Here is a 16187-nt window from a genome sequence, read left to right on the forward strand (position 1 = left end):
GATTTTTATAAAACTTTTGCAATAGTCATTAGATATAAATCGATTGGAATACTCTTGGTTGTTGCAGTAGATGATATAAAATTAGTTCAAGTTCATACTAAAACTACATTTCTTCTAAAGAAATAATATTTACAAGGATATAGTTACAAGAATTTATTAATAAAGTTCAATTATAAGCTAGATTAAAATAAAGTTTGTATAGCCTTAAGCAGTCACCATAATATTAAAATTCGAAATTTAATGAGTTTTTAAAGCAATTAATTTTTACCATATAGGAAGCAATAATTGCATTTTTGTGGATAAAACAACTGCTATTGTTGTTATTCAACAACATTTTTGTTATTCTTGCCTTATATGTAAACGATGTTTATTATTATTTATCACTTTTCGCAAATAATGTTGATACCTGTCTTCGCGGACATTATAAGCATCGTGATTTTTGTAAACACATATGCCCGAGAACTGAATCGACAATTGCAGGCAGAAGGATATCCGCGATAAAAAACCATAAGCTAGTCTTCCATTTTTTCTAATCAAAAATTCATTTCTTTTTCTTTCAATTTTATCAACAACCATTCTTTTTGATTCAAAGAATAAAATAACACGTGACTCACGAATGATGTGAGTCTTTGAATAACGCGTAATAGACCCTGCATATGATACATGTACTTGTAATTTTGGCCATTTCGGAGTTTTGGCATAAATGTTTATGCTTTTTAATTTCTATTCCTTCCACTAGGGTCATATCCTTCGTTGAAATTGAGCATTTCAGCTGAGAGAAGTCGTTAACAATGCTTGATTTTTATCAATATTCAGACCACTAACTTTAATATCGAGTCCGTATTCTATTATTTCCCTTGAAGCAGGGATACCCAATTGATTCCATTAATTTTGAATAAAAAGTACACGGCCTTCTTTTACATATTTTCTTGAAGATTGAAGCAGTTAGTTGTTTTTGCATTAAGTCCTCATTCCATGAATCGAATATCTGAGGACAAACTGCATCTGGTCCATAATCACTGACGACATTTTAAATATGAAATTTCTTCGCGGCACGCTGAGGGTTTCTTCCTTTTCGTGAATCACGAATTCGACGTTTTTTATTCACATATTGTAAAGTTGCCCGTATCTTTACTTAACAATTTATAATTTATTTTATGATGCAGTGGACCGTTGGAATTCATGCTAATGATAGCACCTTCGCATCGAGTTTGATACGAACTACATAAGACAAAGTTGATTCTTTTGCCACCTATAAATTTCGTAACATAAGAATTATATAATTCCACCACATTATTATCGACATTTCATATCAAACTGGACGCATTAGCAACACATAAAAATACCAGTGGTTTGCATTTCCTGTACTTGTTTAGTCTCACCAGGTTTTGCTTCACCATTACAGTAATCCGCTACATTTTTCGTGATGGCCGAAAACATGATACAGCCTGTTGCGAATATCCTTTTGCAATTCCTCCACATTGCTGTACAGAGACTGATCTTTTTGCTTTTTACGATATTTGATATAGCAGTTCACAAATGTTTCAGATATTACCGCAAAATATTCCGCTGATGACGGTATCGTAATTTTTATTTAGACAAAGAGCTTGCAAATGGCTACTATAATTACATAATATATGATTACGGCATTCAATTTTTTCTATTAATAATTTTGGTCCGTACGGTAATGAATTTATGAGTTTTCGGTAGTTTCGGTACATTCGAAGTTTTCGGTGCTCTCTCCACCTCCGATTAATTTTGTATATTTCAAATCGTGCATTTCAAGGGTACAACGAAACTCCTCTACTATCGCGTTTGATTCCATTTGGGTTGTCAGGTCATAAAAACTTGTAAAGCATTGCTGATCACGAGAAGTAACTTTTGCATGGTTTATTCGATCACAAAAAAACAATATTTATTGCAGATTATATAAAATCTTTTTTGTTATAAAAACCAACGATTGCAGCTACACTCAATAAGGAATTATACCGATTTTTATACTACTGCGACGATGATGATACAAGGAATACCGTCGTGATCGAGTTTCCTTTTAAACGAGCAATCCTTGTTTTTTTGCAGCTTCAGACCTTAATCTGTATGCCGTATCAGATACAATAGCAGGGTATTTTATCCATGTATTACTGGAGAAACATGGCATAATTATCGTAGCACGAAGTTCTTCTAATTGTGAGTGTCCGTCACCTGTAGATATTATTCCGAATACTATACAGGCTTTAATATTCGAATTTTTTTTCCGATATATCATCAGTCTTAATTTTACTGATCAAACCACACGTACTACATTTTAATTTAATAATATTAATATTGAAAGAATGCTATTTATAAAGTATGAAATATTTATTGCTTGATTGAAATGCTTGAAATGATTGAAATTGCCCTGACAATTGAAACGAATTTTTATCATTATTTATATTTGATATGCATTCTATTTGCAGAAAAGATGGAGAAGTAGTAAAAATATTTGTGTTTACCTGTAGATTCCAAATATGGAATTTATGAACTTTATGTGACTTTTTATTTCTTTTTCTTGAAATATTAGTATGTTAGATCCTTTCTTTTAACAATGATTCTTTAGTACCAGTAGTTTTTCTTTTTGTTAGATTTCTTTTCCTGGAAGACATTTTTAAATCACTTACGAAATAAAACTACTAAACCTACTGACCATCAAGCTTCCATTGATTGTTAGTAAAAAACGGAATAAAAACAGAGACATTACGGACTAGTAATACATTCATAAGATAGAAAAACAAAGAAAAACGATAACGAAAACAAAAGAAATGTTTCATACTCGTCATCATATGTTGTTTGTAATAGACAACAATTGATGGATGGTCAGACAGATCGTGTCCTTTATAGATGAAGGTTTGTGAAAAACGTGCGAAAAATATGTGAAAAACCATCGAGTAAAACGACACATTCTTTCTTCTTTTGACATCACAAATTGTTGTCATCATATGATGTATATAATATAAGTTTATTCTTCTCCTTATCATTGTTTTTATTATTATATTATTAAATTATATATTATTATTGTAATGTAGTAGTAATATGAAGTGAACTCCTACAGACCATAACAAAATAGTTGAAAGAAAAGAATCAGGTAGATAATGTGGAAACGAACTAGTTTTGATTTTTATTAAAAATAGTATATAATATATATGTTCACTAATTATTAATTTTGAAAAAATAATCGACAAATATGTATACTTTATATGCATTTATCATCAAACAAAAATATATTCTTGCTGTATCCTATCTGGTACAAATCACCGCAAAATTCACGTTGGCCATCAGTGGAGGAAATAAATATAAGAGATTGGATAGTAACGTTTTATTATATTATATTATTTGATATATAATTATCAAATAAAGAAAAAAGAATAAATTAGTTCATTATTTTCATTTATATCAATACAATAATAAAAAGCACGGAATAACTTAGCTTCGAATCTGTGATTCCTGAATTACGAATCTAAATGCTTGCCAATGTGTTACATATCGCTTAAAGAATGATTATTTTTTTAGTTTATAAAATAAAAAAGAAACTGCAAATTTTTCAAAAATTAAACAATACTTTGGAAATTCCGATTCATTAACATGAACAATTGAATACGCATTTTCTTATTTTTGCCATAGTTTAACTTCGAAGGTCGACATGCATACATTGTTTTCTAGCAAATTATATTCAGTGTTTACTATTAGCAATTATAAGTTTACGAACCTATAGTTTTCTTCTTATTTGGAGATCTCTGTTACGGCAAGTTTGAGTTACTTATGGCACAAAATGATAATCTAAAGTTATTTATGAACAAAAGTGGCAAAAATTATACCATCAATAATCAATCGATAATCCGGAGACTAGAAGCTTCGACAGGTCCAATGGATATCGATAACCCTGACACTAAACACGATGCTACACAGAAACGGAAATTCAACACGTCAAATAGCTACCTATCCCTAGCAGATGTGGATGAACCACATGATAAATGGCTAAGCAAAATATCATTTAACGAAGTACAAGAAGTAGAAGAAGTACTTCCAGGGAATGATAGAACGGAAAGGAATAACCCCCTCCAATACATATAGAAGTTCAGGTCATTGAACCGCTAATTAATCTATTGAAAGAAATAGTTAAAGACGAGTACATATTAAAGCAACTAAAGAACAACCTCGTTAAAGTACAAGTCAATACCTCTGATACCTACAGAAAGGTCTCTGAGGCCCTAAAAGAGAAGAACGCAAATTTTTATACCAATCAGCCAAGAAAGGCAGAAGTTATAAGGTAGTAGTACTTAGAGGGATGCATCCAAGAACAGGTACTGGCACTATAATTGATGAATTGAAAAAAATAAACCTTCAGGTAAAACAAATAAACAACATAATTAAACGAGACACAAAGCAACTATTGTTGCTATTCTTCATCGAGCTCGAACCAAATAATAATAGCAAAGATATATACAAAATTGATAAGCTGCTTAACACGATAGTTTCCTCCGAATCTCCCAAAACAAAAAGAGATATTCCGCAGTGTTTACGTTGTCAAAGCCATGGCCATACCAAAAATTATTGTAATGAAACTCCAGCATGCGTTAAATGCGCAGGTAAGCATTGGATCTCGAGCTGTCCATATACAGGCAAAATAAACAATGTTAAATGCTTTAATTGTCCGGGAAATCACCCAGCAAGTTACAAAGGCTATATAGTTAGAAAATAGTTACAGCAAAAACTCTATCCTAAACTTAGATACAAATCAGCTTTTGAAAATTTTAATTCAACAAACAAAATTACCTCTGCAAACTTCAGCAACAATTTCTTCTGGGGACCGTAGTTAAATCCAAGAACTAGCAATAGGACATGTGCAGATGTATCTCGACCATGGGAGACGTTAATAACAAATGTAAATAATGTCACTGAGTCTGAGACGTCCGAAATTAAAAACTTGTTGATAATTACAACTAAAAACTCAGAAGTAATATCGAACATGCTGGTTCAACAAACCCACCTTCTAACTCGACAATCACAAGTAAATAAAGTATTAGAACTTTTAACGTCCATGTTGAACAAGAACAACAAATAAAATAGATTCATTAAAAATTGCAATTTGGAACGCAAACGGGTTATATCAAAGAATTCAAGAACTGAAAATATTCCTACACTCCAACAAAATTGACGCGATACTCATAGCAGAAACACATCTCACCGAAAAGAACTACATTAAAATCCCATACTACAATGTTTATGATAATAGATACTCTTCCGGGATAGCCCATGGCGGTTCTGCTATAATCGTAAAGCAAGAAATTAAACACTTCCTTCATTGTTCGATTGCCGACTAGAAAATACGTGCTACAGCCGTAATGATCAACACAACATACGAAAAAATAACACTATCGGCAGTCTATTGTCCTCCTAATAAAAATATATCCATCTAATAATACGTGAACTTTAAAGTAGTAGAAAATAAATTCATTGCAGGCGGAGACTACAATGCGAAAAATGCTCAATAAGGTGCCAAAACAACTTCACCTCGAGGCAAAATCCTATACCATGCAATAAGGAGCCTATCGTTAGATACATTATCCACTGGGAAACTCCAACTTACTGGCCAACTGTTCAAGAAAAAACTCCAGGCTTATTAGACTTCGCTGTAATTAAAGGAATGCACAAGACGCGCTACAAAATACAATCCTGTTTAGACCTTACCTCTGATCACTTTCCAATATTACTTGATCTTTTACAAGAACTATCACTTACGAAACATATATAACAAAACCACTAACTGGACCAAATTCAAAGAATATCTAGAAGAACACATAAATTGTAACATACCTTTAAAAATTCCTGACCTAATAGAGTCAGCGGAAAAAATTTTACAGATACAAAAAAACAAGCATGTTGGCCACCAAACAAGAAGAAAATAATATAAAATACTTCTCCTACCTTGACTTCATATGGCAATAAATTAAAGTGAAATGTAAAATGAAAAATGCCTGGCAAAAACAAAAAAACACAAAAGGAGACTAAATGCAATTACTAAAGAAGTTAAACAATTAATACAAAATCACTGCAATGTATTCCATACATACAGTACAAATCTATCACCAAATAGCGATACGAACTGTTCGCTCTGGAAAGCTATATTAGAAGACTTAAATGGCCAATCGTCCCTATACCAGCTATCAAGAAGGAAGAATCCATCTGGGCAAAAAGTTCCACGGAAAAAGCCACTGTTTCGCAAGTTATCTTCACAATACATTTAAACCAAACGTATCTATCTCTTCTGTAGTTATTCCTAACCAATACTCTTCGCTAGCAAACGTATCAAACTGCACTGAAAACATAACTCCAACCTCAGCCAAGGAAGTCTCTAATCTCATTAATGAAACACGAAGCAATAAGTCGCCTGGAGTTGACTTAAATAGCGGCAAGATACTCAAGGAACTTGGGGCACCAATACGACCACCACGAGCAATAAAGATGCTCACCATAATCTTTAATGCGGCCTTAAGATTGAAATTTTTCCCAGCTTCCTGGAAAAGAGCTCAAATTATTATGCTTGTAAAGCCAAAAAAGATCCCCACTTGCCATCTTCATATAGGCCGATTTCCCTTCTTCCTTTAATGTCGAAACTCCTAGAAAAATACTACCTCCGCAGAATGAAAATACTAATCAAGGATAATAAGCTAATACTTCCTCACCAATTTAGCTTCAAAAGCAAATTCGTTACGATCGAACAAATTCATAGAATGACGAACGCAATAACATCAGCTATTGAGAGTGAAGAATACTGTACTGCTCTCTTTCTAGACAAAGAGAAAGCATTTGATAAAGTGTGGCACGAAGGTCTCCTATCTAAAATCAAACAAAATTTTTCTCTGTGCTTTTACCAACTACTTAAATCATACCTAAAAGAGAGAGCACTTTTTGTTAAAGTCGAGGACTCTTATTCAAAGGCATTTAAGTGTACTGGGTCCTATTTTATACACTTTATTTACTGTAGATATTCCCACTACACACGATACTATAATATTCATGTTTGCGAGCGACACGGCTATCCTAGCTACTCACAAAGACCCCATATCAGCACACCTTTCATTTTAACAATATATCATAAAAATCGAGCAACATATCATTAATCGGTGATTAATATTATGAAAAATAAAAGTGTATGCCGATAAATGCAAACATATCACATTCACCTTACGAAAAGGTATAGTTCCCCTTGTTATCTTAAACAACACTGTCATCCTTGAAACAAATACTGCGACATACTTAGGTATTCACGTGTATGCAAGAGTAACATGGAAACAATATATAAGAATTAAAACAAAACAAATCTGCGTAGAAAGACGAAATATGTATTGGCTTGCAAATAAAAATTCGAAACTAAACATGAACAATAAGCTATTAATATATAAGACTATAATCAAACCGATTTGGACATATGGAATCGTTATATGGGGAACAGCAGCGAAAAGTTATATAGCTGAACTGGAAGCAATGCGATCCATTATCCTGAGGACAATAGTTAACGCTCCCTGGTATGTTCGCAACGAGCAAATCCGTAAAGATCTCAAGATCAAATCAGTAGAAGAGGAAATAATCAACATGTACGCTAGATACAAAGAAAGACTAAGAAATCAGCCAAGTGTTTCAGTAAGGAAATTATAGTTAGAAATTACACTAAGAAGATTATATAGGAAACACCCAAAAGATCTCCTTAGAACATAAATTAAAACAACTCTTCTTACCTGTTTTAAAGATCTACGGAATATAAGTACACTTTGTTAAATGTATCTGCCGAATTGTCTATCTTGGGCAAAGTGCAGAGAAAAATGGAGATATATAAAAAAAATTTTTGTCATGGAATCGTCTGTCCAAATCTCATTAAAATGACCGAGTGAGTTATCGTAGGTTCTTGGTATGAGCATCGTGAAACGCATTTCTTCGAGTTTGGAAATGTTCAGGAAATCTTAGCATCATCAGTTTACGCACAAAAACAAGAAGAGAATCATCTACTTCACGGTACAAACATACACCATTCAAGGTATGAACTTCTCTTTTGCCGCGAGTTTCGAGGGGCGCCACAGTACTAACACAGTCTTTTTTTCACGAGAAATGTCGAAAATAACAATTACGCCATCAAGCAGAACAAGCGTAATTCTTGACCAATTTTGACGAACATGGTCTCAATTTAAAAATGAAATCTATTAATCCTATTTTTCGATTTTTTGAAAAAGCTTTATGTTTGTTTAAAAACTATTCTCGAAAAAATTTTAAATATCATTAACACGATTTTTTTCAAAGAAAATAAAGCTTTTTCAAAATTAACTTTTAAGTAAACTTTTCAATTATTTCAATGATTAAATACAATCAAATAGATTAATTGTTGTCTAAATAAAAATGTTATACACGATTACAATCCTCATTTTTCTCTACTCTCGTTGAATAAAATAGATCTTTATATACTTTATCAGATCAGCTTTTTTACATTTCTATTGTATTTTCAGAATACATATTCTTTCATCAGATTTATGAAAGTTATTCAATATTTCAGTTGCATTAAAATTTTCAGAATATACAAGAAATAGAAGAATTCTCTATCAAATTGGATCGATCACTTAATTTGTGAAAATGTAGGAACCATTTTATGTCGATATATTCTGCTTGTCACCATCTGCTTTAACTTATATGAATTCATTGAAATGTTCTAAGACTTTGCAACGCTATATAATTTTTTTAGTGTCACATGAATAATCTTTTATGTGACCTAAATGTTGTTTTCTACTACATCGAAGATTTAATAAATCCTTCAAATTCAAACAGAACATTTATAACATATTAGGATGATTTTGTAAGGTCTAAGAAGAAACCCCCTTTGCATTAGTCTCGACGACTGTCAGTTTCGCAAAAATGAGATCCTATATTTGTGCTACTTCATTAATCAGCCACCTCAAAATAGAATCACGGCGATCCTCGATTACCTCAAATTTGAGTCTATTGCTGATCTTAGGCGCTTTTTGGGATGCTAAACTATTAGAGGAGTTGCCTCCCTATGCTCATCAGATGCAACTCAGGCATTCCATTGCGAATTCCTGAAAGACTTTAAGAAGAAACACGAATAGTGCAAAATTTTCTGGAATCCCAAAATCGAAGAGGTGCTCTAAGCGTTTTTGTAATATGAGCAGAGTCAGCAGCCTATGTTACTACATCGATTCATAAAAGATTCAGTAACAAAATAAGAAACTTGAGTATCTCCAATTGAGTTCTTTCCTTCAACTTTATTTTTGACAGTAAATAACTATTCGCCTACAGGAACGGCTTTTAGAAGGTGTTTATTATTTTCGAGTAAGGCATAAGATTACAAAGATACACAGAGATTCCAAAACAAAAAAGAATCCTTTCACTTGCGAGAAATTTACAAAACTTATAATCTCACGATTATTTAATATCGTCTTATATCGTATCAAATCGCTTAAAATAACCCTTCAGTCATGCAATAAAACAGTCTCGCAGTAATGCCGCGTTATGTATCGGTAAGAAGTTAAATCAGATGAATACCGATAGATTTCAATAAATTATTTTGCTTTCTTGATTCAGTCTGTGAGTGATTGCAATCCACACGTGATTTTAAAATCCACTCGAAATGAATATTTGTCTCTACAGATATGCATTTCTGTTTCATCAAACTACACTAGTTGCAACCAACAGACAAGTGTGAGTCAATATTCACAATATGAATGATGCAACAAACAAAATAATGGTTATCCATCTTTTTACATTTTTTGGCAGTAATTCTCTCTCTTCTTGACGTTTCTTTACAAATATACCTACAAATTGATTATATAAAATTTCGATAAATCATATGTGGAAAGATAATGTGAAACTTTCCATGAGAAACTAAAGAAAACAAACTCGTATTGTTATTCCTTTATTTGTAGAAATATTTTAATTATATTAAAATTGCATTGATATTACATTAACACATATTCTTAATATTTTACAATTTTACATAATATTATTCATTTCTTATAAAATATACTTGTATTTTCTTCAATTGACTTTAAATTCATGCTCGAATACAAACGTATTTTGTGTAAAATTTTATTTGTTCGTCTAATTAATATTTTAAAACATTGTTACGTACAATGGATAATTATGTTTATACGTAATAATGTTTTAAAATATTAATTAGACAAACAAATAAAATTTTACACAAAATACGTTTGTATTTGAGCATGAATTTATTTAAAGTCAATTGAAGAAAATCAATGTGTGTCACAACGATTATATCCAAAACGAACGTATACTACCAGGCATGTGTTATCGCGTACTAGGGATTCATCACGTGGCAGACATAATCAAATGATTTTTCCAAATATTACCTTATAGATATTCCTTTCACAAACACTTCACTTATAAAGAGTATGAGTTTTTTAATCGATATTTTCTCAATATATTGAATTCTGCTGAAATATAGCGACATAAAGGAATGTGAATTCGAAAACGAACAACTTAGGATTAGGAGACAAAGGGATAGAATAAAATAGGAGATATGATAGGTAAACAGGCTGGAAAAAATCAAGAGGCACCATCATTTATTCAGATCGACACATTTCACAAAGTGAATTTTATCGCGCGTACACCTCACGAACTTCACAGGATTCTTCAAATAAATTGCATTCTCCCGTTAATTTTTTGGAATGTGGAAAGCGGTATTTTACGGAAAATAATCGGCGAATTCTGATTTCTATCTTGTATCGCTGCCCTTTTTCAACGTTATCAATGGGTTTAAAACAACATAATGCACTCTCCTAATCGCACATCGTAGTTGTTGCACGACACTACAAGCTATGTTTTCAAAATATGTCTTTTCAAAGTACTTGATCATATTACGGGAACCATCAAGAAAGAAACTCCGAAGTATTAGCTATTATATATAGCCTACGTTAGTAAAGCTCGAAAAAGAAATTACAAAAGGATCGGTATCAAGAAAGAAAGAAACTCCAACGTACCAGCATAGTCTACACAAATTTTTAATTGGTGGAATTCAAAAAAGAAATTCCAAAAGAATCGCTATGTGTAGACTACAAAAAATAGAAACAGCGATCCTCATTATATCGAACACAAATGAATATATCCCAAATGCAGATCTGGTTTCAAAATCGTCAAATGAAGTATAAGAAGGATGTCTCAAAGAATATGAAAAATTTGAGTACAACCACGCAATAAACAGGGAAAAATTAAACAAAAATCGAACTTCACGGAAAAATATGAAGAAATTAATATGTACATATAAATATCTGGTGCCACCGAATTCGATACCTTCTCTAACAGAACACCTGTTATTCTGGAAATTGTAAGAGATGCCGTTAGAGAATTACTATGACAATAATCAATAACCACAAAATTAACCCTACGTTATCAACGCTGGGATAAAATCATGGTGTTTATCCTCCAGTGAACGTTGCCATGCAACTTAAAATAATTATAAAGATAATTATTATAATAATATTTACTACTGACTGATAAGAACACGAAACAGCAGATCGATTAAAGAACAGAACACATATCCTTCTGAAAAGTATGTATATAAGATACCTATAGAGTACTACTACGAAAACAATCAACGATCTGTTAATAAAACAACAGGAAGAATCGAATCAACCTGGAATTTAACTTTAAAGATAAATAATACAGCCGACCATATTAGGAAACAGGTAAGCACACTTAAACGCAATTGTGATAAGTGTAGAAAATCAGAAAAACATATCAGGCAGGGGATAGAGGGATCATAAGAAATTTTGAGCATACTGGTAATCAATCAACTTTAACTGCCCCTATAAAATAATAAAAATTCTAAGGAAAGATGACTACTTAACTGAAGATATCGACAGGTTTCAAATTTTCTCGATTCCAAGAAACTTGGGCATTGTCAAACATGCGCTCTTAATCGAATCAGAAGAATCTTTTATGCTGCACGCTATTACTCTTTTATATTCTATAGCCTATTATTGTATTTTCCTATTTTCGTCATTATTCTTATAATCATTATCGTTAATAATAGTATTTCTTGCGTTCTTCTTGTACGTTTCGTTTTATTTTATTATATCAAGTTTAAGGTAACAATACCAAGAGTAAAACATAAATTTTCTTGATTGACATAATTAGTACATATTACGTATTAATATGCATGAAATTATTATGAATTAGAATATGTGACTTAATAGAGAATGGTTAATTTGTCACAATGGGCGGACTACAAGCGATAATGCATTGTTACACGGTATTTTCACGAAAGTCATAGTAGGACGAGTTGTTTTAGGATAAGTGACATTAGTCTATTTATAGCAATTCACCTCTTAGTAACTCGCTATTACTTAATTTTACTCATTTTTCAGCTTATGTTATCCCATCTTGGGAAAATCATAATGGGCAATATTTCAATATGAGGAAACTTCGGAAGAAACAAAATGCAACGCTCGAAATATTATATGTGTTATAACAAAAATGCTGTTTATGATAACCGCCAAGACTAATATTCGTATAAATATATCCGTACCGTAGAATGAAATAATGTTAGTGGTTAGCTGATTGCTAACCAGAATCGTTAAATGTACGTCGATAAAGCAAAAATGAGAAGCTTTATTCCTCGATAATGAGATGCATATTCAATCAAAAATTCTGATCGAGGATGCGAAGTCTTCGATAAAAATCACGAAGCTTCACTCTGCTTCCGGATACCTTACGACATAATTTCAAAAAGTAAATTCGTAGAAAGAAAAATGGTATAGTGACTAGAATCAAACAGATTGAGGCATGAATAGTTATTATATGCGCCTCAAACATCGATCCCAGTACCGTCCATCGTATTACAGTACTTACTTGTAATCCGATAAAATAAAAAAAGAAAGCAAAGAAAAAAGTAAAATCAATTAGTTTTAATTCGACATTCAATCTTCTACTCTGTCGTTGATTGATTTTTTCGTCCGATCATTTTTAGAATCACAGTGACTTAGATGAAAGAGTAGGCAAATCAATATTTGCATCTAAGAAACTCTCATTTTCGAATATTATGCAACTATTTCAAACACTTTTGGAAAAGACACCCGAATTTTCAAGAACGAATTCCAATTAATTATGGAATTGAAATACCCGAATAATTAAACCGGGACTGCCGCCAGTAACTTATACACATTGAAAGAAAATAAAACATGACAAGTACTTTAAGGCAAAGGGCGATCAACGATCTTATCACGAGGAACTATATACTCTGGAACGATTCTTCTCACAAAACTCCTTTCTGCTTTTCCACTTCACAGATTAGATCTAATAGCTTTTTTGATCTTACTTGAAGTATTTTCATATTGCAAGATATTGAAAAAGTATTCATCGTCTGCGGCTATCACTCAATTCACGATTCTTAAATTTCACTTGGACCGTGCTAAGGCACATCGCAGACAGTATCTCACAATAACATTTCCATGTGTTGATCACGATGCGAAGCAGCTTCAGAAGTTAGATACAAGATTTTGGATACAAAAAGATATTCCACAGATAAAAAGAAACCAATTCACCACAAAAGAGTTTGAATATAACAATCATTTCAAAGTATATCTTTCGGCTGTCGCCTAAGTCACCGGCAAATCAAATTGGCAACAATGACAAAATAATGCCTTCAATGTTTATTTCAACAGCCTGTTATCTGACTTCTCGTAAAATTATCTTTATTATGTACATTTGCAGAAATACGAAGCATTCAATCACATGGTTCGAGCCAATCACCAATTTACTATTCCCCTCATTATACAGTTTTACGAAATTATACCGCAATCAAATTGAGAATCATTTTCAACAAACCCAGTCTCACCAGTTCGGGTTCATCATTCAGTAACATTTTGCATACAGATGTAAAAATTCAGCTGAATATCTAAAACATTTTGCTGATGCAGCATCGATTCATCTTTATTGCGGATATTACCAAAATGTTTAGAAAAATTATAGTTCATCAATCAAGTAGGACTTACGGGGCATCCTCTGGGTCGATAAAAATTCCAACATCGTACCTTCCCGTCTCCTAGCGGAAGTAGTTTACGAGACAAAATCAGCAACCAGTCTTGGCGAGGTAGTTGATCAAGTAGGAAAATACAAAATATCTTTTGGCCATTTCAATTTTTGGTTAGATCGCCTCTTAAGGGAGACAGATCGACGATATCTATAATTATTTAAATAATTACAAAGAACTCCTTACTCAGGCTATTCAACTCGTTGACATTTGCTTAACAGTAAGCTTATCTTTGACCAAAGCAATCAGCCAAAATTCTTCCACATAACATCCGTGAACAATGGTTCACCATACCCTCATTCATTCGAAAATCTCCAAACCAATATCTTGGATTTTTCTTGAATACCTAACTTAGATAGACTTATTATACAATGCCATATTTATCAAGGTCAATCACCAAAAAAGTTACATTATCGAAAGTCGTTAAACTCTTTCATCCTTACGAATTTCTCTCGACAATCAATATAAGAGTCAATAAATTGTTTCAATAATACTGCCTTGAGAAACATAATCGTAACATAGAACTTCCTTTCTACTCTACCAATTTTGAGAGGAACTCAGGGGATTATATTCGGCAATCTCAACTCCACGTTAAATCAATATTATGATAACCTTCCCAGACGAGTTGCATGAATTCTCTGACGTATCCAAGTTGGCAATAGCCAGCTGGATGGTTCACGTTAAGGCCACAACTTTTAAGATAGAAACTAATAAGAAATTATAATAATAATAATAAACTATAGAAATTATAGCCAGATCTGATATGCGCTGTATTTACGCTTTCTCCGTTGTTTCTGCGTGACATTGTTTTGTTTGTCAGACAGCCACCTCGTAATGGTTGATCTCGCTTTTTTCCCTTGAAAAATTTTAAACTTGTCATCGGCTGATTGGGCCACGTAGCGAAATAGGAAGAGAAGATCGGTTCTCGGGGATCCGATGGCGGGGGAAGAGTTCAAAAAGTGACGAGAGCAAATGGATAGATATAAATAAATTCCGCGTTAAGATCGATAAATATTATATCCTAAATAAATAGCAAATATATTCTTTAATCCGAAAAAAGAAGAGTGACTTTATTGAAATTAAACCCGTGATTCTATAATTTTTTGGGTAAAAGGATTTGCGTAAAAAACTGAAATAGAACCGCTGAAACGGCTCATAACACCTAGGCTCGAACTCACAACTTTACCACCATTACTCGCAAAATCATGAGATATGTTTAAAACCGCCGGTTATAAAGAGGCTCCAGTCAATCTTCTAGAATAACTTTTCGGCAAGGTATCATCATTCGGTTAAAGTACTTCATAATCTCACGATTATGATTTACTCCTAATTGCATTTTTTTCTTCAATCATTTTCCACCTCACACAGACTTAGATCACGGAATATACAAATCAATGTGCCTATGGATATCACACATTTTCGAATATTACTCAATTAGTCACAACATTCACCCATCGATTATTGAGAGATATTCTTATTGCGAGCGCGTAGTCATGATTATTTTTGCTTACGCCACTTTGTCTCAATCTGTGCGTAGATGCTCTTTTCATTAATATACAGATTATTACGCTCGCTCATTATATTTCGAAAAAATGCAATGTATTGAATAAACATTGATTAAAAAACTCGCTCATTACAATTGACGCGATTGTGAACGGATTATCCACAAACCGACCGAAAATCAGTTAATTTTTGAAAAATCATGTTAATTGTGTCAACGATTTGGCGAATGCCTTGTGGTTCATCTTGCGTTTAAAAACACATGTTTGCTTAAGTCAGGCACATTCAATATTACATTATAAACATAGTTCTTTAATTTAATACTTCTTAAATTCAACTTCTATTTCTGACAAAAACTTGCCTCTCTTGAAATCAAACTAATCCAACAATATTTATTTAGAACAAAAATTGACGAGGACGAGTGAAAATAAAACGATTGTTGAGATTATTTTACCAAGCATTACAGAGCGTAATTTTCAGCATGATTTACCTAATAGAATCGTCAATAACAAAAATTCATCGAATTAATCCTTATATTTTATTATGATTAATGGTCACTTCTTTTAAAGTTTTCATTATTTTTTTTTTTTTTTGGTTGATT

The sequence above is a fragment of the Vespula vulgaris genome, chromosome 20, assembly GCF_905475345.1.
Source record: "Vespula vulgaris chromosome 20, iyVesVulg1.1, whole genome shotgun sequence".
Taxonomy (NCBI): Eukaryota; Metazoa; Arthropoda; class Insecta; order Hymenoptera; family Vespidae; genus Vespula; species Vespula vulgaris.